Genomic DNA, 25680 nt, shown 5'->3' with positions numbered 1-25680 from the left:
TACCAAAAATCTTACCTAGATAAATACTACGTAAATGTGGTCTTATTTTTTTATATTTTTTTATGATTATTTATATTTTTTTGTGTGTAAATAATAAAGTAATCAATGGTACAAAATCAATCGTAATCGTCTAATTAAAGCGAAAGTAGACAACTTAAGACTCAGTTCCGATTTCTGAGTTACAACTTTGTTGTTCTGCGGTTACTTGCCCCGTGGACATCGACAAAAACCGTCCAGCCTTTACTCGTGTGTGTGTAAATACACATGCACCCGCACAACCTAACGCGCATACCGACAGCGCTCGCGCATAGAAACTTTGCAGTAAGCAGTTGAACATCGGCTTTTAGGGTCAACATTCGTTTTATAGCGACCCTGTGTGACAAATTTTTAACATTATGTATAGTTTTGTGTGTTAGGATGTGTTTATGAGTGTGTGTGAGTGTTGTGATGTGCCTTGGAAAATGTGGGATAAGTTTTTCTCGAAGTCTGTGAGAAAAAAGCTTTAGGTAAGTCTTTTGATATCTTGTAGATTATGTGTGATCTAGATTAACAGATGAAAGTTTTGTATATCATTAAAGACTGGATTCGATTTGATTTACCAAGGCAAAGCTCCTTTGAACGTTTATCCGTTATGAAATAACCTCTCATTGTCAAAGCACCAACTTGCAACCAGTGTAAAGATTTTCATCAACATTCTGCAGCACTGATATATATAAAAGTACAACAATCATTCGATAAACATCAGGACAAGGTGTTTGGTTTAATGAAATTTCATCTTTTTGTATATTTATTTATGTTCCCTAAAGTCGTAATATCTTTAAGTATTTGGTATGTCATAAATATTGGCAAAATAGGTATCATAAGGATCGTTTATTTATCGGATTTACTTTTGATGTCATGAAAACTATCTCACTAATCAAACGTACTGGTTATTTACAACACGTGACTCTTTTTCTTTTCTACAAATACTTTAAGTATATACTCATACTCTCTTATACAGAATCTTATTAAAGATAAATAAATTATATTGCATTAGCAAAATTCACTTGCTATAAATCGACTCTGGCACTCTTTTGATGAACAAGTTTTTTGTCTCAACCAGATTCTTTACAGTAGCTAACGGGTTAATTCCATTGGCTGGTTTACTAGTTCTCTACATACCTATATATCTATATGTATTGTGTATATATAAAGAAACAATACTATATTTATTTAGGGCACGGTATATAGTTATAGGATTAAAACGCGTTTAGTCATCACGATTTTATAATTTAAGCTATAATATCTAGACGCTATTCAACTCAAGATACTGCCAAAAGTGATTATGTAGAGTAATATCAAGTTCTTTCATGATTCGTATTATCTGATTAGAGTTTTGTATAGCATCTTCGTAATCATATCAGTCTATCAATCTTTCTTATAGCTATGTTATTTGATAGTAATCATCAATCATTCCTACAAGAAACCCAAAATCATCTGTATATATCGAATAATTTATATAACATATAAAATATAATCAAATCTCTTCAAAATGTATTTGTTCAACTTTATCGCTGATTCTTTAGATTTTATTAACGCTAAAGTTTTTTACACTCAAATTTTTTATATAAGTCAACATTTCATCTCCTGTAACTGTAATCCTATTGTAATAATCGACAATACTAACGCCGATTAATGCAAATTATTGTTCCAAGGATTACTTTTATCATCTTTATATGCCTACCTCGTAAATTTTTAAGCTAATTGCTCATAGTGATTAACAGTGTCGGCCAAATCTTCTGATGGCTAAGATGATGCAAAGAGTCCGAATCCGTGTGTGATTAAATATTTTTGCCTTCCGGTTCAAGCGGATAGGCGCTTTCTATATTTAATGTGAAAGTTATTTTAGATTACATTAACGTCATTAGGTTCCATCTGATTATTAAATTACACAAAAAATATACTATTGATTGTGTTACAGCCCTTTTAAAATTAACTGACTAATGAATTATTGTATTAAAAAGTTAACTACAAGAAGGTAAAAAATTAAAATAGCTTTTTTGTCTTTCGTCGTCTCTGGTTCCACGAAACATGACAAGAACTACACTGTTTGGTCTACTCATTTGCTGCTCGTCATCCCTCGCGAGACAACATCGGGCACAAAGATTAAATTAAGCTCGACAGACTTGCTGTTAATAAGTCGCTTTTTTAGTCATCTTTGGAAGCTCCCAAACCTGTATTGGCGATTGTTATCTTGTTACAAAATGTCGTCATAAGAAATTCTTGTAATAAAAGTTATGTATCGTTTAAATACATAATATTTTGTTATAATTGCGTATTATTTTAATGTATAGGTATAATTTGTTTAATTACATATACGAGCAATATTCCTGAATAAAACGCATATGAAAATAAACAGGAGTTTTTCAGCAACATTTAAAATGTTCACTTTTAAAACCAGAAAATATATGTATATACATATTTATTTGAAGAAAGTTGTAATTTTCATTGCATTGTGTGTTTTATGATGTTTGTATGAATTTGTACATATTTGCTATTTAAACTGGAAATAAATTTTGGTATAAAATATAGTATTATATAAAATATAGAATATAAGTAAAATAAGCAAGGTGTAAATTTTTTTGAGACAGAACAGACGTTGTCTATGGTGCCGGGAGCAGTTTACCCATCAGTATCATTTGTATAAAAATATTTTTTAATGTTCTGAACGGCTTAGAAAAAAAAAGTACTAAATTAAATTCTAGCGTAAAAACACCTTTAAAGTCTGGCCTCAGATTTCTGTATTTATTTCGTTATCCTTTGTTCGTTCTGTGCCTGTCACAAACCGTTGACGTTTTGGGTCTGATGCAAAATGCACAGAAAGGTCGTACGTCCGGGATCGAACCTACGACTTCGATGATAAGAGTCGCACTCTGACACCACTAGGACAGTACCGCTCTTTGTATACCTTAATAGTCTAAGAATAAAATTTCTCGTAAAACTGATAATGAAAACCTTTAATAATATTATAATAATATCTCAAACTTAACACGGAAATGCAATAAAAAGCTATGAACACGTTATAGGGGTAACCACAACCAGGCTAATAAAACAATAACTTTATTATACTGTATTGTTATGCTTGGGTGCATAAAGCCGCGAACCCGTAATAAAATTGTGACTATAAGCGATCCAAACTGCCGTCCGCCACTTCAATCTTAAATTTGTATATAAATAGTGAACATTTCCCAAACCTAACAAACGTAAAAAAAATGCCTTGTTAAAGTATTAGCGTAGCCCGTAAGTAGTGTGCTTTCATTTTAGCTTCTGTGAATGAAGGATGGACATATGGCAGACAAAATTCTGCGTTTATTCTACTGATATTTTCGACAATAGCAAAGTAACCTTTTGCGTATCAGAAACAACTGTGTCGCCGAAAATCTGTTTCGAGAACCTCAGAGTGCATGGTCAGTCGGACAGTGTGGATTATGAGTTATGACCGACTTCGTTATTCTCTATTATATTTATCCCTTTAATCTTTTATTAAACCCTTTAAAATAAATATACCGTAATATTCAAATACATCAAAGTATAGGGACTTAGCTAAGGTTATGTTATCAGTGAATCAATACTGAAAATAGTTCAGACTAGTTTGCTATTTTCTCTTAAACTGGTATGAAATCGGAGGAAGTATATCAACTTGTCTCAACACTTTTACACCTTATAGCTAGGTTAAATAATTATAAATGTTTTCCCGCGGTTTCACATGAACATGTCGTGAAACCAGACCGCGAGCGATTTAATATTTTATTTATTGTTAAAACTACATAGTTCGCTAGTACACTATATGAGATTATTAGGAATCATTCTACGCAGTCAAGTCATTTCGTCAAAAAATCACATATTAATAACACAACGGTTAAGTTTCATAGTAAATATATTCTAAAGCTTGAAAACGCATGTTTTTAAATGATTGAAGCCGTTAAATGGAACGACGCAATAATATTAATTACAATTTTAAGAATAAACAATCTTAGACTGTTATACGGTGTACAAAGAGCTTAAATTTCTGTTAAATTCTAATGTTATTAAGACCAAAACTACATGAACATTTCGAAAGTACTTTAATTTATTATTAACGTCTTCATATGTAATAATTACAGCAAATGCAAATGTAAATTTATCTGTGATTAAAAGTATTTAATCTCATACATTAATGGTACCGAAATCGTGCCATTCCGGTAGCCGTTGGTCCGATAATTAATTACAACATGAACGAAAGTAAGTTAATGTAAACATTCTACATTAAATTCATGCCACAAATTTGCGTAAATATAGCGTTAACCAGTAAGGCATTTAATCTCTCTCGTTTCTGTTAAAATATTCTTTTGATTTTAGTGGTGGACTTACACCCGAACCCAATAATTAATCCACAATCTCAGATTGAAAACAATTTGAGATCAGACCGTGGCAGTCGATCGATCTCCCATCTTTGTCGTTCCTTTTTTGATTCGTTGATCATAATATAAGCATGGTAAGTACATAAAACCGTACAAATAATATTTAAATATAGATGTCTATGTTTAAAACATATAAAATAGCTTTTTAATTATTTTAAAAAACTGGTGTAAGTAAAAATCTTAAGATAGGATATTGGCACAGTTGAACCGTCATTTTTAAACAAAGATCTAAACATACACCGATCCGACCTACCATGGATAGCTTGTATCGACAGATTGCATTTGCGTCGATTGGTTATTGGCATATTTTATCAATATTTGGATTGAGATATATATCTCAGATTGTCAAAAATGGATTAAGATATGTTATAGGGTTTGGACGGTAGAAAGCTCTACATCGTATAAAATTACCAATGGAACTAACACAGAATTGTGCCCCACTTGCTTCATAAAGGGGCTATAGATACGTATTACTTGAATTATCTTTGGTATTTATAAGTTATCTGTTTCATTTATTATTTTCGGCAATTTTAATTTATTCTTTGCATACGTCTGATAAGCTTAAGAGGTCAGATGACTACAATGTGACATATGATATGCTATGTAAATACAAAATTTGATACTTGAGAAAAAACCATAAATCATAAAAAATTCATCAAAATTGTTTAGGAAGAGTTTAATTACACAAGGGCACATCTATTTTTTAAATGACTTATTCCGGATACATACCTAATATTTTTAAAATGCTTGATCGTACTGTTATATTCAACAGTTATTTAAGGATACCGACATAATAAGATTTTTTAACGAAGTTCTAAATTCTAGTCATGTTCTAAATGTCATTACATATTTTTCAAAAGAAGCAACGTGGCTAACTTCGTGAGAGCACGCGTTTTGATCTCTTGCGACATTAGAGAATTTAATGAAATAGAAAGAGGTGACTGGATAACATTTGTCTCATAGTAATAGTATTTCAATAACATATAATATCATATTATTACTTTGTTTTAATATTTAACTACTTTTCTATTTTAGTAAGAAATAAATATAAGCTATTGTCTTTGATAGCCCTAACAGTTCGCACATGAAAACGTAGCATTGTTAGATTTCATCTGATACGCATGTTTGAAATCGCCTTCATTGTATTCGCTACCATTCGGGGATTATCCTCTATCACGCGTGAAAGCACATTAAATTGGGAAACTTCTATAGCATTAGGGTTGCCACAAGATCTATTTACTGACTGTAATGTGTATTTCATTTTTGATTTTGTTAACTTCTCATAACATTAATTGAAAACAGGAAGTGTCCTTTTGCATTTAGATGCCTATATGTATGTCGAATATTTGTTTTTGAAGCGTTTTTTTTAAAGCGGGGAAGTGCATTTACTCCTTATTACATTAAAAATTAAAAAAATAGTAAACTTCAGCTATTTTATTTATTCATGTATTTTAAATCAATTCATTTGCCATTCCATGTCTCGAATGTATAATACTTAACTCAATTTTTTTTCATAAAAATTCTGGCCAGTTGTAAATGAGACAATCATTTGCTAAAAACTGTCTCTTTGTTAATCTACACAAGTCTTAATTGGCAAAGTTAAAAACTTTTGATTACTTGCACAAATTACAGGCAACTTTTTATAAGGTTGTTTCTAATTTGTACGAAAAAAGTTATAAATTACCTTGATTAATATTCTACTTTCTTTCATATTTCCGAGCTCAAATAATGTTCATTTCTTAGTTGTATTTTATGGACAATCAAATATCATTAACTTCAGGTGAGCCTCTTGCCAGTTTGCCCCCTGTTCTATAAAAAAAAACAATTTAGAGTAACGTAAATTGTAATAAGTTAAATAGTTATGATTAAAATCGATTAGAAATTATTCAAGTATTCAATTAATAATTATAAGCTGAAATATTGTGTGCTCAATTCCCTTGTCCTTAGTTAACATAGTTGTGAATATAATATTGTAACTTAAGTACTGATAAAGAAGCACCAATATGTGTAAGATAGTTTTCTTTAGTAATGTTTACTGCTTTAGTTTTTATGAATAATGTATCTGTAAGACTGATATGATGTCAATAAAGATTTAAATAATAATTTATAATATTTTGGTCCAGAGAACCGTATCGTAAGTAAAAATAAAATTTTGAGATTCCAATAAGAAGAAATAACATCTCGAATTACTTATATAATCCGACGTTTAGGTGTGGGAATAAAGGGCGCTAAGTTTTATTTCGAAGTATGATTTGCTATTCGTATTTTGAATATAAAGTATATAATAATAACGTAATCCATGTTTCACCCGTAAACAAATTCAATGGCATATGACAGAAACTTGTCTACATAAAGTACTTAGATTTATTTCTTTACAGCACAAAACTGTTATGTTACATAACTACAAACTTTATAAGTACTTATAACATATAAACATCTAACAGTCCTCTCAGTCTTCCCTAAATTGATAATTTACGGAACTATTAAAACACGTGTAAACGCATTAGAATAATGTAACTGTATAACACGAGTTCTCTAAACGGATCGAGATATGTAAATAGTATCTGTGGTATGTTATGACGGAACTTGAAGTAACATAAATAAGCTTTCTTATTTATTTGTGAGGAAACGGTCTTATCTCGAAGCATACTTTATGGTATAATGGTTTCTAAGTATGCGAAGATTATTCGAATAAGTTATGGTTTATTTTTAAATTGTGTGTTTCAATGGAAATATATTTGAATTCAGAAATTTAAGGTATCTGGCTGTGTTTTAATTGTATAGAAATAAATGTTAAACATTTAAATTGTTTTAAAAAGGTATATAAAAACACATTAGTGTAGGATGTAATAAATAAAATAAAAAAGCTTTTTAAGTTTTAATTCTTACAGCTTATATAACAAGAAGTTGTATTAAGTTAGTTTACTTACATACAATTGTTAGTTTTGTTAGTAATTAAATTATTATCCTTAATTTAATTGTGTTAGTTTTTCCTTAACCCTACTTTTAAACTATTATTCTTCACTCTGTAAGAACTCCTCTGTTGGTGAAGGCCTCCACCAAAGATAGCCAGTCCTCTCTTGATTTACTTGAATCCAGTTGGAACCAGCTGTTTTTTTGATGTCGTCTTCCCAGCCAGCCACAGGTCTACCTTTCTTTTTCCCTGTGGATGCCCATTTGGTCACCGTTTTCGTCCATCTCTTGCCACGAAACTGCGCCACGTATCCCGCCGCCCGGTAGTATAGGATGTAAATTATTGTATATGCGATTACAGTAAAGAAGGTTATCCTCAAACTTTTATTTTGTTCCCTTTGGAGTTTGGAGTTGGGTGTGGGCTTCAAGTGCTATTGAATTGAATTGTTTTATTATTGCGTCTTGTAGGCACTACTGGTAACCACCAAGTTAGTCCTTTCTTCGCTATACAAAGTCCAAATTTTAAAATGATTTTAGTGTTTTATTTATTATTATGTACCTAACAAGGATTCAGACATGCCATGTAAATAAAGTTATAAAAATAATGGCACCTTATAATCGCTATTCCCGTGTTAATTAGAAAAAAAAAATTCTAAAAAGGCCGGCAACGCACTCGCGAGCCCTCCAGCATCGAGAGTGTCCATGGGCGGCGGTATCACTTAACATCAGGTGAGCCTCCTGCCTGTTTGCTCCCTGTTCTATAGGTATTTTATTATCAACAAGCATAAAAATACGGGTTTTGAAATGTACATCTAATGTTTAATTAAAATTCTTCGGTATTTATAACTAGAAATTGAGGACCTCAATAAAAATGCCAACACTATTTCTAACTTGCAATCAATTACATCGTCACCGGCTACAAAATCACACAGATAGCGCAAAAAGCGAGTTCTTTCACCTATCAGGTTCCGTAAGCGTATTAAAGTGGACATTTTTATGTTTTACTTTGATTTACGATGTCCGATTTTAGTTTTCTGAATGTTCCAGAAAAACAAAACAAACTCGTTTTTACTCGCTTAATTATATAACTATTAAAGGACGAGAGATGTAGAAATATTATTGTGTAGTCCTATTAAGTATTACTTAAAAAAATTTTTTTTTTTTAAATTGTTTCTCAAAATTTTAACATCAATAAATGAGTATGAGACAACCCCCGTAAGTAGTCAAGAGACACTTGTGTTGGGGTTGGCTCGCTACTTCCCTTAACTAAACAAACTTTAACTAAATCTAAATCTAAATTAACTTAATCTATGAATGTGTGAATGTGTGTGTATGTGTGCATGTGTGTGCTGTGTGTGAGCGAGTGTGCACGCTGTCAAGTTCATAATACGGCCCGTCTCAAACTAGCGAATTCGCACCAAAATGTGCTCAGTTTCCTCATACTATGTTAGAGTTCTCAGCCAACCTGCTACAACCTTCTTACGATCATACAAAACTCTAAACTGCTTAAAGTACTTATGTACTTTATTATTAGTTTATGAATATAAAATTTAAAGTTATGAAAACATAATTTGTATATACTATAAATTTATATATGTATTGTTTTTGATCATTATGTAAACATTAATAAGACTTTTCTAAGACCGTTATTTCTTCACCATTAAGTAACGTTTGTTAAAACCCTATATGGGAACAAAATGAAACCTGCCGTGTGATTTCTCAGAGCATATATGCGTATATTGATTTATGTTTGTACTTATATGTATTTTATGTAATTTGCACTAGTTTTTGTAACAATTTGTCTTTCGTATCTCCTGAATAAAGAATTTATGTTTTTATATAATTAAACTAGTATTTATTGTTGACTTTAGTTGGGCTTAGGAAGAGGTAATTAGGTATGTAGAAATAATACCTTCTTAAATTCCATTATAAATAAATATCGGTTCCGGCGCCAAACAATAACTCTTCTAACTCGAGACAGTTTAGTTCTCATAAAAGTTATGAGTAAATTGCTTGTAAATCTTAAAACTTCAAATATAAAGCAGGGTTTTAATATCTAAACCCGTCTTTTAAAGCTGACAGGTGAAAGCTCTAAGGTCGCTGAGCTAAAATCATTTCTATACCTTATACATAAACATCAAAATCGCTTCACACAATCTGTGTATCGAATTTAAAAGTATACAGAAAACTATGCTGTATCATAGTAAAATAAGGGCGAAAATTGTGTTTTAAAATGATGAGAGTGATATATTGGGAGAAGTGTACTGATCTATGTGTTTGCAAATCGGTTTACAGTTGATGCATTGTCTTGGAAGGGTCATTTAGTTGGTATGCGACCTGTGGGTCAGAGTAAAATGGCGGAGCTGATTAAGTACATGAATGGCTGGTCATCATTTTGACAGCACCATATTTTTAGGGAAGTTAGCGGCAGCACCGCAAGCAATGACCTAAGGGAAACTGGACTGTACTCCCTGATTGTCGAGCCGGGTGAAGAAACCGAGACGGCCGAGGATACAGTCCAAAAAATTAGATGCTCCCTTAACGCCAGGGACAATGGTTTTAAAATAGAAAAACTCACAAAAATAAAGGGAGGCAAGGTGGTCATTGGTTGCGGTACTGAGGAGGAACGAGCAAGGGTGAGGGAGAGAATTGCGCACGTTCAGAATGGAATTACGGCCAAGGAGCTCAACAATAAGCATCCTTTGGTAATTTTTAAAAATGTATTGAGGTACAACACCCTCGAAGACATAAAGAAAGCCCTTAAAATACAAAACAAGGCAACGACCGGAAACCTACCCGGAGAGGACTGGGTGATGACGGAAAAGCACCGCCAAAATGCCAGGAACACGCACGAGTGCCACGTCATCGTGCAGGTCTCCCCGGGGATGTGGAAGGCGCTGACCCGGGCGCAGAAGGTCCACATCGACCTCCAGAGGGTCTGGGTGGAGGATCGGTCTCCCCTTGTGCAGTGCGCCACGTGTCTTGGATACGGACACACGAGGAAGCACTGCCAAGGGGGAAAACTGACCTGCTCCCAGTGCACAGGTGAGCACCTTAGGGCAGACTGCCCAAGTATAGACAAGTTACCAGAGTGTGCAAACTGTAAAAGAGCAGGAATGGACAGCGTAGACCACAGCGCGTTTAGTGCCGAATGCCCAGTGCGCAGGAAGTGGGATGCGCTAGCCAGGAGGGCGGTCGCGTATTGCTAAAGTCCCCCCAGGAGAAATCCGCATTATACAAGCTAACGTACAGAGATCTGCACTCGCCACGGAGGAGTTAATAATCGAGGCGAAAAAACGTCGCATCTCCATCGCGCTCGTACAGGAACCCTACATCGGGGCGGTGAGAAGAATGAAGGACTACACGGGCACAAGAGTCTATCAACACACCGGAGTTGGCAACCATACAAAGGCGGCTATTGTCGTTCTAGATAATAATATCCAGGTAACACAATACCCCGAGCTATCTAGTCCGAATTTGGTTGCCATATCCGTAGACACAGATAGTAGAAAACTAAACCTAGTCTCGGTATACTTCGAACCGTACCCGAATCCCCTAAGTCCGCACCTCCAGACACTGGAACAAGTCGTCGAGAAACTAGGACGGAGAACAATAGTGGGAGGGGACGTAAACGCCAGAAACGTCTGGTGGGGGGATAGGATAACCAACGAGAGGGGAAAAGAGGCAGAAGCGACCTTCCATAACGCTGGATTGGAGATCTTAAACCAGGGTGGGACGCCAACTTTCCACACCACCAGAGGAAACACAATATACTCTAGTTGCGTTGACGTCACGGCAGCCACGCCTGACCTCCTCGGTCTCATTGTAGATTGGAGGGTGGACCAGAGTGTCACGAATTCGGATCATAATGCCATCCAATTCGAGATCATCTCACGGATAAAAAAAGATGATGGATACGCGAGATCAACTAGAGTGTACAATGTTCGAAAAGCGAACTGGACCCACTTTCGTACGAAAGTTAGACAGTTGCTTTCTCAACACGAACTCACACCACAGTACATCAACACTTTAGACTCCACTACACTTCTAGAAAACACCATAGTTCAATACTCACAGTTAATTACAGACACTTGTGACACACACATTCCAAAAATTAAAGTACAGGGAAAACACACCGCCCCCCCCTGGTGGACAAAAGAGCTGAACCAAATGAAGAAAGGCGTTCTAACAATGAGGAGGAAAATTCGATGCTGCTCTGCTACTCGCCGTTCCGCTGTTATAGAGCGATACAACAAGGCAAAACAGGAATACCTGGAAGCAGCAAACAAAAGCAAGCTGGAAAGTTGGAAGAGCTTCTGCGAGAAGCAAAGTGGAGAAAGCTTGTGGGACGGCATCTACAGGGTCATCAGGAGAACGAACGGTAAGAAAACTGATCAGCAACTCGTCAAGGATGGCGAGACTCTCTCCTACCAGGACTCGGCGCACTATCTGGCGGAGACTTTCTTTCCGGAAGATACGAGCGCCCGGGAAACCCTTTGGCACACAGAAATACGAAGAAAGGCTAAAATGATAAAAGAATCGGGCCATGATGGAGCTCATGACCCGCCTTTTACACTGAAGGAACTCGTAGAATGTGCCAGGAGTTTTAACCCCAAAAAGGCCCCTGGTGGGGATGGGCTAACGTCAGACATCTGCAGCGAGGCGATACTTGCGGACCCAGACGTTTTCCTGGCATTGGCGAATAGATGCCTCGACCTGGGCTATTTTCCAAGGATTTGGAAGAAGGCCACAGTGATTGTCTTCAAAAAACCAGGGAAGGAAAATTACAGTCAGCCCAAATCATACCGACCAATCGGACTTTTACCGGTATTGGGCAAAATAATGGAAAAAATGCTGGTGAAAAGGCTGAATTGGCACCTGGTCCCCCGACTCTCTTCCAAGCAATACGGTTTCACGCCGCAGCGTGGTACCGAGGACGCCCTCTATGCTCTAATGGAAAATATCAACTCGGGTCTAAAGAACAAAAAAGTCATAACACTAATATCACTAGACATAGAGGGAGCCTTCGACAACGCTTGGTGGCCGGCCATTTGTGTGAGATTGACTGAAGAGCAATGCCCATTAAACCTTGCACTACTAGTGCATAATTATCTAAGCGACAGGGAGGTCCGCGTCGTTTACGGAGGAGCTGTAGCGACAAAACCAACAAACAAAGGCTGCGTACAGGGATCCATCAGCGGACCCACTTTGTGGAATCTGCTGCTGGACCCACTACTAAAAACATTAGAGAGAGCCGGTGTTTACGCGCAGGCCTTCGCGGATGACGTGGTCCTCCTGTTTGAGTCCAACACGGCGTTGGAAACAGAAAAAGCAGCGAATGATGCACTCGCACAGATCTGGGAGTGGGGGCACAGAAACAAATTAAGATTCGCCCCCGCGAAAACCAAAGCGATGCTCATTACGAGAAGATTAAAATACGACACGCCACGACTCAACATGGGTGGCACACAAATTGACATGTCGGACAGTGTGAGGATTTTGGGTCTGACGATAGATCGCAAAATCACATTCAGCGAGCATGTCAATGCAGCCTGCAATAAAGCCATCGGCCTTTACAAACAGGTTTCCAAGACAGCTAGGGTCAGCTGGGGCCTCAGCCCGGAAATCATTAAAATAATATATACGGCTGTTGTCGAACCCATAGTCCTCTACGCGGCAAATGTATGGGCTGACGCGGCAAAAAAGAGGTACATGATCAAAAGACTGGACACAGTGCAAAGAAGTTTTGCTATTAAGATATGTAGGGCTTATAGGACAGCTCCACTCAGCTCCCTCAGAGTGCTGGCAGGCTTACTCCCCCTAGATCTGAGAGTACACGAAAACAAAACATTATACCAAATTAAAAAGGGGCATATGACCTGCGAGTACTTAGGGGGAGCTGAGGTGGAAACGAAAACACCTTTTCATAAAAGTCTTCACCCGGCAAAGACAGCACTGGAATATGTTATTCTAACAAACGAAGAACTAGCGATAAATAATGAAAGCATTCAAATATATACGGATGGTAGTAAGACGCAAGAAGGGGTGGGAGCTGCGATCTCCCTTTGGAAGGGAGAAAAAGAAATAAAGAGTCAAAAGCTGCCTCTGGCACATTTCTGCACCGTGTATCAGGCAGAACTGGTGGCGTTACAAAGAGCGGCGCAGATAGCGGTGCAGCGGAAGGAGACCGAGGTCCTCATATACAGCGACTCAAGGTCTGCATTGGATGCGGTTGCGGGGGGACGCTCTTTCGATCCCCTGGTCACCGAGATCCGCGAGCTTCTTACCCAGCACCCAGAGAAGAGCGTCAAACTTTTCTGGGTAAAAGCACACGCGGGGAGAAGAGGGAACGAAAGAGCGGACCAGTTGGCCAAAGAAGCCACTAACACAAAGCGGAGGCCAGTCTACGACCGCTGCCCGCTATCATACATTAAAAAATTAATACGCGCAGGCACGGTGCGGGAATGGGTCAAGAGACAGTCCGAAGAAACAACCGGGGCGACAACTAGGATGTTCTTGCCCGACCCAGAAGCTGCGTACAAAATCGCAAGGACCAAAGGGTTTAACCCTATAATGACCCAAATTTTGACAGGGCATGGAGCCTTCGCGGAATACCTCCACCGTTTCAAAATAAAAACGAGTCCCGCATGTGAATGCGACGAAAACACAATACAAACGGTGGAGCATCTCCTAGTGGAGTGCCCCATATTCGCCATTCAAAGGCACGATCTGGAGCAGACCGTGGGGATGCGGATGACACGCAATGTGCTGCCCGACATCCTTGCGGGGCACAGGACGGCCCTGGAAAAATTTTGCGAGCGGATTCTGCGGAGGACGCGAATATTCAACGGCGCCCGGAATATTGCTACGCCCTGTAATTAATTCAAAATGACCAAAATGCTAAATTTTTATGAAAGTATGTAAAGTGAATGTAAATAAACAAAGAAAATAAATATACAATTTAAATAAAGAAAACTACTACACTATACTAGGAAATGTAAAATGTTAAGTAAATGTGAATGCATAAAGCTGCTGTAAGAAACACAATATAATATAACATAACAATATTAAAATAAAAATAAAAAATTGAATGAACAAAATAAATACAGCAAAAAAGGACCCTGATAAGCAAAAGTCAGGGGAGGGTTCGCAGCTCCATTAAAAAAAAAAAAAAAAAAAAATCGGTTTACAGTTGATGCATTGTCTTGGAAGGGTCATTTAGTTGGTATGCGACCTGTGGGTCAGAGTAAAATGGCGGAGCTGATTAAGTACATGAATGGCTGGTCATCATTTTGACAGCACCATATTTTAAATATTTGTTTAACGGGCATTTTACGAGTGAGCATCAATAAGATGGCTCTAAGCTATCTGGGCGTGCGTGGGAGTATTTAAGCATGTTATTATTTGATGGCTTATTGGCTTAAGCGCACAATGCCTAATTGTTTTAAAGTTTAACACACAAAACGTCAACTGACATACATACATATAATATATATATATATATATAAATCGCCTGTCACGATGCTTGTCCGCGATGGACTCCTAAACTACTTAACCGATTTAAAATTAAATTGGCACACCGTAAGCAGTCTGGTCCAACTTAAGAGATAGGATAGTTTAGGTCTTTATTTATAGTCGCAATTTCATTGTATTGCAAATTATTTGTCTATAATTAATTGACAGTCACAATTGATGTCGATACTTTTCAACTGGATTGAGTAAGTAATCAATAGATAGCACTGTTGTGGTAAACCTACAAACGTGTCATATAAGCTACAATATCAGGACTTCCACGTGTTATTGATGCTAAAGTATAAATTAAATATATTTTGTGAAACTAAGGAGAAACGAAGTTCGCGGGAGCAGCTGGTATATTTATTTATTTATTTTTTTATACATATAATATATACAAGAATGTCACACGAAGGGTAGCTATTAAAAAAACAATACATTGTACCGTCACATTGACTGTATAATAATTAAAATACCTGGGTTATTAACTAATACTTATAAAAACTTATATATTATATATTAACTTTAAAAAAAGGATTAATCTGAAAAGGAAGAATAATCAATGGTACCATTTTTGGCAAGCTGGTACTACTGTACCATTCTGGTCCCTAAATGTAGTACTGATACAGCTTTAATACATATTTTATATTGTTATTTTTATATATTATGTTGTACCTATTACTATATAATTATATGTAGACACATAATTAAGAATTGTATTAGCTCACTAACTGTCGTTGTATCATTACCAAATACCATTTAAACCTGCGATAGGTAAGTATGAACATAATCTTTATGACAAATTTGAATAAAATTACATCGTCACAGGGGAGTATGATATAAATTGGAGTATTGCAATTTGCCTTTTCGAGCCATTTTCTTTATTTCCCATGTGGGATTGCTTCTTAAATATTCAACATATAGAGAAGTGACTTGGCTAAAGCTATTTTGGCAGACAAATCCTAAAAAAATCTGGCAAAAAATGAATTGGGCTATGTGACTTTTGTAAATTGAGAAATCCAAACATACATATGAAATTATATCTCTATCTAACATGAGTTGACAAAGTGAACGCAATCCCGACATAGGTTTGTCTCAAATATTTGTTTGAAAAATGAGATTCTGGTAACAAAAAGTGCTGTAAGATTTCTTATATTGACATAGAGGTAATAGTTTAATACTCTATCAAATCTTCTCTTTAATCTGTTCAAAATATAACTATTCCATGATTTTTTTATTTCGATTGACTTCAATTAATATTCTTCGCAAATAAGTGGAACTCAATGTGTGCAAAATCGCCGCTCTTGCTATAATAAAATATACAGTCATATCTGCATATTTCTAGGGTTACTGTAACCTGTTTAACAACGTGTATTAATTCGTATGGCTTCTGGCAACACTGAGGTTTTGTGGGTTTATTTTTTGCTTCTGCAAGAAAATATATGCGAGGGACGAAGGTTTTTTTTGCTTTTTGCCCGCAAATTAAATTACCACATTCTCACCATCTCTACAACCTTTTTAGATTCAATAAAAGTTACATTGGAAATGTGTTAGGTTTCTTATGTTATTCAAGAATCGACTACGAACCGTAATTGATTCATGAAACGTTTAAAAAGTCTAAAAAAATACATTTATGAAACTACCCTTAGTCTCATATTTTTTCAGACTGGGTCAGAAACATAATTGCTTTTTAATTCGTTCTTTTGTAAGTATATCATGCTACTACGGCACACTTTGAGTAGTACTTTTTTAAAATCAGATCTCTCAATCTTTCAAATGATCGAGATAGATTTTATAAATCTATCTCGAACATGCATTAAAAATTTCTTAAAGACATGGGAATATGCATAACATAATCTACCCATGAATTTTGTCTGTAAATAATGTTACACGTTTATAAATTCAAATCAATTTATTAAATACTCGATGATGGATATATTGCACCGAGCTGTTGCATACATTATAATAATTATATAGGAGTTTATTGTGACATCCCGTGGCCACATGCCCTCAACCACGGCACCGCTAACATGTATGTTGTATATAAATATGTCTATTTATATAGCATAATTTAATCGGCATAAGAAATATGTTTTACTAACATTTTATATATTTATTTTAAAAGGTTATCTTTCTAAAGATCTTATACAGTGTCAACTAAGGTGTACGCTATGTAAAATGCACGTTGGCTAGCGATTAAAAGTGCGTTAAAAATGAAATACACACTATTGTTTTAATTTTAATTTACGACAATCTCTCACGCGATACTTTAATGCCCATAGATTTTACTACACACATTAAACAATTAAAATACGGCTTGTTGATACTATCAATTGAGTTCATTAAAAAACACGTATTTTTAACGCGTTATCGTATGCGATATAGTCACGCAATGCTCTTTGGCGGATGAGATTTTTAAAGATTTCGAATTAATCTCAATAGAGATTTCATCTATTTTTGATTGCATGATAGTTTTAAGATTCCCGTAGCCCCGGTATGGAGCAAGCATTTTTTTCATTTTTCTTTTTTGAAGCAGTCTGAATAGTTCTTGTTATATCAGCATCGAAATCGGGACGCCATATGAATCAACCTTAAACAGGGAGAAGTCATAGCTGTAAATATTGCATTTATCGATCTGTTTGTTGAAATGTCGAATTTGTTTGTTATTAAAACTACGGCCTGTTAAGGTGTTGGTTGGTTAGCTATTTGGTTCCGTTTCATTTACAAACTAGATAAAATAGATTTACACACGCCACAATATAAATAGATAAATCCGTAAAATAACCACCAAGTTTTTGTTTTTAGCAGCAAAAAAGGTTTGTAGGAAAATTTGTGTTCGAATAAAAATAGACTATGTAATTGTTCATAGCTCGAAGCAACATTTTCAGCGGCTATGATGATGGGTGATTAAGGCCCACATATTTTTTGCCTGGAAGCCAACACAGGCATATATTAAGATATTGCCTTTGCCCACGGCTTCATTCACTTGTTTACAAAATATCTTCATGAATTTTTGTCCATTTACTGTTCAATTCTAAGATAAGGATTCATTCAATGGCAGTATTTGTTACGTGACTACAGATACAGAGTCATGTCATCTTTGAGGTTTTTAAAAGGGCTGTTATATAAGGGTAAAAAATGATTTTAACATTTTGTCAAAATATGTATAAGTTTGTATTCAAATGAACCTGGTGTATTTATAATTTAACGGCTTTGAAACGCGAGAAGTAAAATACATAATTGCGTAAAGTAATAAAGACATCAAATGGAAATAGCAGCGGCGCGGGAGTGGGACCTTGTTAGAAACTATAATCCGGTCATATTGAAACTGCTTCACCGGTCTTTGACCCTAAATAAGAAAGAAAAATAGGCTTTAGGACTTATTTTAATACAACTTGCCGAAGTTTCAATATCGAAAAAAAATATCTAGTTTTTTTCTTGATTTTGACACTTTCCAAGCAATAAGGTTTTTGTATTCTTGTTTTTTTGTATTTCAGTTTGCTCACTTACTTATTTATTTACTGTAGTAGATGCCTATCATAATATAATTTGCCAAAAACGTTTGCAGATTGTTTCTAATTTAATTTCAACACAAATATATTTCCTACTATGTATCTATAGAAATATCGTTAGATCTTAAATAGAAGCACGTAGAAATAATATGTTTGGTAATAAACAAGTCAATCTAGAGTCGAGTCATAAACAAACACGAAGAATTTCGTAACTTTAACGTTGAGTCATTAGACTATAGATTAGTGTTGTCTATGAATAAATTGCTAACTTTATGGTATTATGTATATCTACAGATAATAGTAACGTTGGTAGTCTTACTACTCATACCGGTTCATTTCAAGGAAATATAAACTTGTAATATTAAATTGAAAATGTAAATTAGGTAATTTGAAGATGCTATTCCCACTTTTAACACGGATCTTGGAGCTCAAATGGTTCGATTTAAGTATTTATTTATTTAAGACTGAACAATATTTTTTCTATGCTTTTCCACTGAAAAATCTCAAGACTATTAGAATAAAATACAATGGCGTAACAAATTTTATGAGTCTATGTTTTATGCAGTTGTTTCATCGATTTCTTTCGTTGTATATGCGATTGGTGATAAGTCTTCTGCAAATGAAATACCTAGATTTTGGGGTTTACACACTTTACAACAAGTCCCATTGGCACATAATCCTGGTACGAACCCACCACAACACTTAGATAGAAAGATCAAAATCTTATGTAATATGTTGACTTATTTTATTATATATTAAATACAGTGTTTTAGTTTTCTTTGAAAGACTTTCTTTTATCACAGAATAGATAAAGGTAAAGAGATTTTGTAGGCTGATAGAACGGAAGATGATATTGGTTATAATACAGTTTCTGTGTTTCTCACATTTGGAATCATCTCATACAAGGAATTCTCAGTAGGTTCGATACGGACGGGCATTTAAACGAATGTATGCATAAAATATGCAATTTGAATGTAAATTGGTATTAATATGAAAATTGGTTCCGACAAACTAGTATAGCAATAAAAGTCTAAAGTTAAGCTCTGCAGATTCATTTTATATTCTTGTTTATTTTCGCCTACGTGCGTTCGTGAAATTTATTCAGTGTGAAATGTTTGGAACCGATGAAATGAAAACTCCCGTCCGTATTTTCCTATGGCTCACAAATTTCAGTTCAAAGTAGTGTTATGTATAAAGTAGTATGTACTTTAAGTATCATCCTACGTATAGAAATACTAAAAAGCTTGAGCCGAAACGTAATAGAAGCCGAGATAGAAGACACTAAAAGAACGTGAAAATATTTCTGAATTTTTTAACAAATCCAATTTTATTTTTATTCATACGGCATATATGGCCTTCTCGATGTTCTATCATTTATAAAAAAACTGTATATGTTTATATTGAAAGAGTCCTGCAGTGAGTGCTATCTTTATTATCTATAGGCTACCTTTAGGATGTCAGACACAAAATTAGTATTCTTTCACCGGGAATCAACGGCTATACGTCATTCTAAACGATGCAGGCCTTCAACTTGCAGGTCTTCAAAGGCTCATTCAGTATTCATAATAATACATTTATTTTCTATATATATGAACTTTCTATCAACAGAATATCATAAGCTTGCACAACCAGACAATGCAAGCAGCTACCATATTTGGTGTGATTGGTCTAACCGTTTCCTACCTTCACCGATTTCGATCGAATAGACGTTTCATTGATTTTGTGATTTATGTAGCGAGCTGGAACCGTTAGGTATGCTATTTTTACATTATTTATTATATAGCTGTGTCTTCCTTACGAAAAATAGGAGTTCACAAATGTGTAGTCACTTTAATCTTGGAGGCGTACATGATTATTCTGTTCCAACGTGTTATATGTTAATAATAATTAATCATGTATATAGATTTATTTATATTTTATTTATTTAGAATCAGGCTTAATTTGTCAAGTCTTTTCATTGCTATAATTAAGAATTACTTTTCCTAATTCACACAATTATTTAAATGTTGATACCTTTTGAACTGCTTAAAAATATTTACACTTACAGCAGCAGTAGAGCGCTGTTGGCCGAGTGGCTACAGTTTTAGTCTTAACCCTGAGATCGTAGGTTCGATCCCGGAATGTGCACCAACAGACTTTCTGTCTATGTGCGCACTTAACACTGGTTCTTATGGAGGAGGAAAACTTATATTTTGCATACAGATACAGAAATCTTAGGCCCACAACTGAAAGGTTTTTGGATCAAAATATAAATACAGTTACTCCATATCCGAGGAGATGTATCGCGTTAGGGTTTTGCCCACCTTGCCAATCTAGGCGGTGCCAATCGCGGCTATCCTGATTTAGATTCCCGGGGAAACTTAAAATATATCTTATACTACATACCAGAGTAATAAAAAAAAAGTGTTTATTCATTTTTATTACATTTGCATTCCTATGTGTAAGATTTGGAAACCCTTTTAAGTAAAAAATACCTGTGTCAGGGTTCCCAGCTCTTCCATAAACAAACTGAATTCTAAATTCCTTAAAATAATTACATTATTTAACCTTATTTTTTTATAACAATAACCTAATGTCTAATTGATAAAATGTATATGCAAAATATAAAACAAATATTTAAATGTTAATTATACTTCATGCTTAAAAGCAAAACCTTGTTTTAATTAAGTCGTTAAGAGAATCCTTCTAATTTTTTGAAGACAAAATAGGACGTAACTTAGGACCGAAAAATCAATGTTAGTTAATCTTAATTAAACAAATGTATGGAGAGGAATTTTATCAATATTTCTCTGGCTTATCAGTTTTTTTTTAATTAAAAAATTAATAAACTTCGTGTTATTTACTAGTGTGCCTGTGGAGCAATGATTTTTATTCCCATGTATGTAAAACACTTGCTCATACGATGAAGGAAACATTGTTGTATAAGGCACAAGTCGATCAATTATAACATGAAAAAAATAAGCATTAGGTACCCATTGGAAGAATGCGGGACCAAATATAATTTAAGATTCTATTTCAACTCTGTTTAGGAATGTGAACAGTGAACCCTCGGTTGAATTTCCGACTAATTGTATTAGGCACTTAGCAATTTCAAGAAGATTCACACGCAGTCTATGGTCCATGCGCTAACCCACGCTCTTGTTTATGTAGAACCTAAGACAGAGGTGTTCAAAGTCTATTATTGCTGGGGACGGACATGACATTAAAACCTGCTTACTATCTTGTTAAATGCATATATACTACCAATTGTATATTATCACTAGTAATAATAATTGTTCTTACTACATTAAAAATGTCAATATTATATTTTTGTGAAAAGTATTTGCAGGTTCATATCATAGTATATTTGTTGGAACGATATACAGTTTAAATAATATTTCTTACATACAAAAATACTTTTTAAGTTGTTAAAACAACTGTGTACGTTATTTTGTCACATTATTGTCCTAGCCCGTAATAAATTCGACTAATGACATCATACGTACCGAATTTTCTAAGTAATCCGTTCTTTTGTTTATAAATTGGGATTGCTTGAGCGTGATTTATCACGAAGATTTATCTCAACATATAAGTAAATAAAATTATTAAAAACAAAACGTAATTTTTGGTGCAGCAAAAGACGTAAGACGAAAATAACAGACTATACGTAATAATGTTCAAATAAGAAATGTATTTTATGTAATTACTTACACTAGTCTGAAATAAACTTTTCTTTTTCTACTACAATTTTTTCTTCTTTCCATTCAACGACAGCTCTTTGTAACGTCAAAAATTGCATAGTCCCTAACGCTGCATACCTATCGTCTCGTGACAAACCTTTCAAACTTTGAGCATCTTAGTCATTATGTATGACGCATTGTATCGCTGATGGTAAGACCTAGCCAGGCTTGTTGGAACTGACGCGGTCAGCCGGTCAACGGTACTTTGTCTTGCTGTGTTTGACGGGAGCTCATTATAAACCCGTTTAGTTTTACTGTAACATAAGAGCCTTATTCAGAATTTTAATATGTATTAGAATAAATACAACACAACGAATCACGGAAGCCACATAAAATTAAGCATGATTTTTGGTCGAAGTTAATGAAACGTTTGAATGGCGATATTTTCATACTCTCAATATTCTCTTGATACCAAAAGATTATTTTTCTTCTGGGTTTGATACCAGTAGCTTGCGCTTGCGCAATCCCACCAATAGTTACTGGACCCTTTAAAATATTATTTTAATTTAAAGTAAAATTACTATGAATAACAAGTAAGAAAATTTAGACGCAACGAATTACGTAAATATGTGCTAACTGATTGATATGAAACCACAATCTCCATTTGTATGTAGGACAAGAATGTCTTTTAATATCGAGCGACTAAGTCACTGCATATTTATTACCAGCGAGTACTGAGAACATTTTCAATATTTAAACCTCAAAGACAATCTCATGATCGCTATCAGAAAGTAACCTAACATACAGAATGACACACCACACACTATTTATTTTTAATCAAAGAACGGGACACTTGTATTCCTATGAACCCACTCTTAAAACTTCAACAGATATTTCTATGGCATAGTTGTGTTATCGCGTTTTACACATGCACAACGCCATCTGTTGTAAATAAATGAAAATTTTAAGAAATTTTCAAGCCTGAGATTCCTGTACCTGTTTCCTTTGATTTTTTAGGCAAGGTCTTCTGACTTCTGCGGTCGATCGGATCGTCTCAGATGTGACGTTTTTTACCATGCAATGTGAAGTATGGTCGCAGTTCCTTATTCCTTGTACATCAAAACTTGGTGATTTAAAAGAGTGGCGAAGAGCACGCACTTAATTTGGGAACTAGTAGTAAATGTTTATTTAGATCTTTATTCAATATTGACGTTCATACGTGTTTTAAATTGATGTTCTTTTACGCGGTGTAAGTAAATTGTTTGTACTATGAAAAGTTTAAAACTGTAAACGTATGGGTCTATACTGGGCTATAAGCTTTATTTAAGTACTTAACAGATGTAATGGATTGCAAAAATGAAAACTTTTGTTGGTAAAAGGTTTGAGTGAAATGTGAAATGATGTGTGGATATGTGTTAACGCATCAAAAATCGATATAGCATGTTCAATCTATGGATAGGTTTTGTAAGTTTGTAGTAGTACCTACTGCTACAACAAAACTCATTATGCATGAGATACTTGATTGGTTATCTTATCTTATATGTTTAAACGAGCAATTCTTGTATATATATATATATATATATAATTGGAATCTCGGGAACGGCTCCAACGATTTTCATGAAATTTAGTATACGGTGGGTTTCGGGGGCGATAAATCGATCTAGCTAGAAATAAATGATAGAAAATAACAAAAAGGTGGTGTTTGAGTAGTCCCAATTTAAACTGAAAAATGAATGTTCCTGACATCTATCGGCGAATAATAATACTATTTTTTTAAATTGCTTTAACGACACAACAACACTAAAGCTATTTCAGCATATATAATCTATATTGTTCATATTTCATCATTTTATTAGTATGTAATTCGTACTTATATATAATTTAAAAAACACAATTTATAAAAAAATAAATATACCGAGCAAAGCCGGCCATCCAGGTACTTATTGTTTATTTACAAAAGCTGGCCAACACTCGTTACAACTGATACATTGGTACATAAAGAAAAATACAATGCAAGATTTAACATGGCAAGCATTCATAGGTTAAAAAAAAATAAAGGAATATTGATTCACAGTTAGGAGGGGGGGTGAACATCCAGACCTAGCTCATTAATCAGAATAATCAATCTGGATATGGTTCGGTTCCAAAACGTTCTTCTGATTGGAAATGAGAGGATGCGTTTTTTAAAGTCATATTTGATATATAAAGAATATTGATTAATTTTCTAATCCTTACATTCGGATTCGTATCTTTACGCCCGTTGAAATAACCCAACTTTATACCTTTTTTAGTAATGCCTACATTCCTAACTAGCATTGCTTTCACGTAATCCATTGTCCCGTGAGAGAAACATTGCACCAGCCACGCCTAACGCCAATTACTACCAAGGCTTTAAACTATTTTAGATTTCTTACGTAAATTGAATTTAGATAATAGATTTAGTCTAGATCTCAGAGAAAGCTTTTCCGCGATTGTTTTAATTAAATAACATCTACTAACAACTGCTTTAATTAAAACTGTAAATGTATTTTTATTTAGCTGTTTCGCGATACCAAATAAATTAGATCTTATTATTTTTATTAACTATATCCTTAATATTGTGTTAGTAAAAGTTTTATATATTTTAGTAGTTTTAGTTTTATAATTTGGATTTCTTTTTTAGTGGCTTTCATAGGGTAAAAGCCTCCTCCAATAAAATGGAAAAATGAGGAGGAAGCAAGCCTTTGATAACACGATCTTTAAGTTATGGTTTACCTGCTTAATAATTAGTCTAACATTAAACACTGTTTATGAAAAATAAGAAAGAAGAAGAAGAAGAAATGTATTGCTACTGTTGTTTCAGGTGGCTGGTTGCGTTCGTTTGTTCGGCTTTTAAGTCACCTTAACATCTAAAATATATTAAGAAGGATATATTTTATATCATATTATTATTTATTCAACACAATTTTAAGTATGTTGAAGTGAATAGAAAATGCTCGTTTCATCTATCTTTAAGGAAAGGCTTTATGTTTTAAATAAGACAAAGAAAAGTCTGTACGTGGGAGGCTAGTGATGTGCCGCGGCCATTTCCGTTTATTGCTCGATTGAATTTATGTCTATGGCTGTGAAATACGATCGCGTTAATGCGAAAACAATTATCGATTTCGATTCGATTGCGACTCGATCACGACTATCGTTAATACATAAGTACCGTGACATAAATCGGGACTCTAGGATTGGTCTTTATGTTTGAGGATCTACATCCTATAAATTACGTAAATACATTGTCATATTATATATGTATAATATGTATTAAGGTTCCTAAAAACTCTATCAGTGTTTTTAAATTTACGATACAACAATCAAATAAGTATTAACTTCCTGATTTTAGTTTATGATATAAAAATTTATAAGAAATGATTGAATTGTATGTCATAATGTTTCATTATCTATTATAAAAAAGTTACGTTTAAATTATGATAATCAACTATTAAAAAAAAAATCTATGACATTAGTTACCGTTATTAAAGTATGTGTCAAAACCATTTACAAGAAGTATGTATAAGTACCTACTAAAGTCCCAGTTGTGTTGACAATTGACAAACCCCATTAGATAAAATCCTTGAAGCTTTAGCGTTGCTGCGCAAACAATTTGTGTGGAAAAAT

At 34.5% G+C, this 25680-nt stretch overlaps 1 protein-coding gene across 1 annotated transcript in view; it reads left to right on the top strand.

Annotated features, from left to right (window-relative positions):
• Nucleotides 1-309: 309 nt before the first annotated feature.
• Nucleotides 310-25680, top strand: part of LOC110993030 (F-box/LRR-repeat protein 7) — a 42510-nt gene continuing 17139 nt past the window's right edge. Inside the window, exon 1 of the mRNA XM_022259091.2 lies at nucleotides 310-506. The gene's annotated coding sequence lies outside the window, so the exon portion shown is untranslated. The remainder of the gene's footprint in view (nucleotides 507-25680) is intronic.

The sequence above is a fragment of the Pieris rapae genome, chromosome 14 (assembly GCF_905147795.1).
Source record: "Pieris rapae chromosome 14, ilPieRapa1.1, whole genome shotgun sequence".
In the NCBI taxonomy this organism is placed as follows: Eukaryota; Metazoa; Arthropoda; class Insecta; order Lepidoptera; family Pieridae; genus Pieris; species Pieris rapae.
This window is presented reverse-complemented; position numbering and strand designations above follow the sequence as displayed.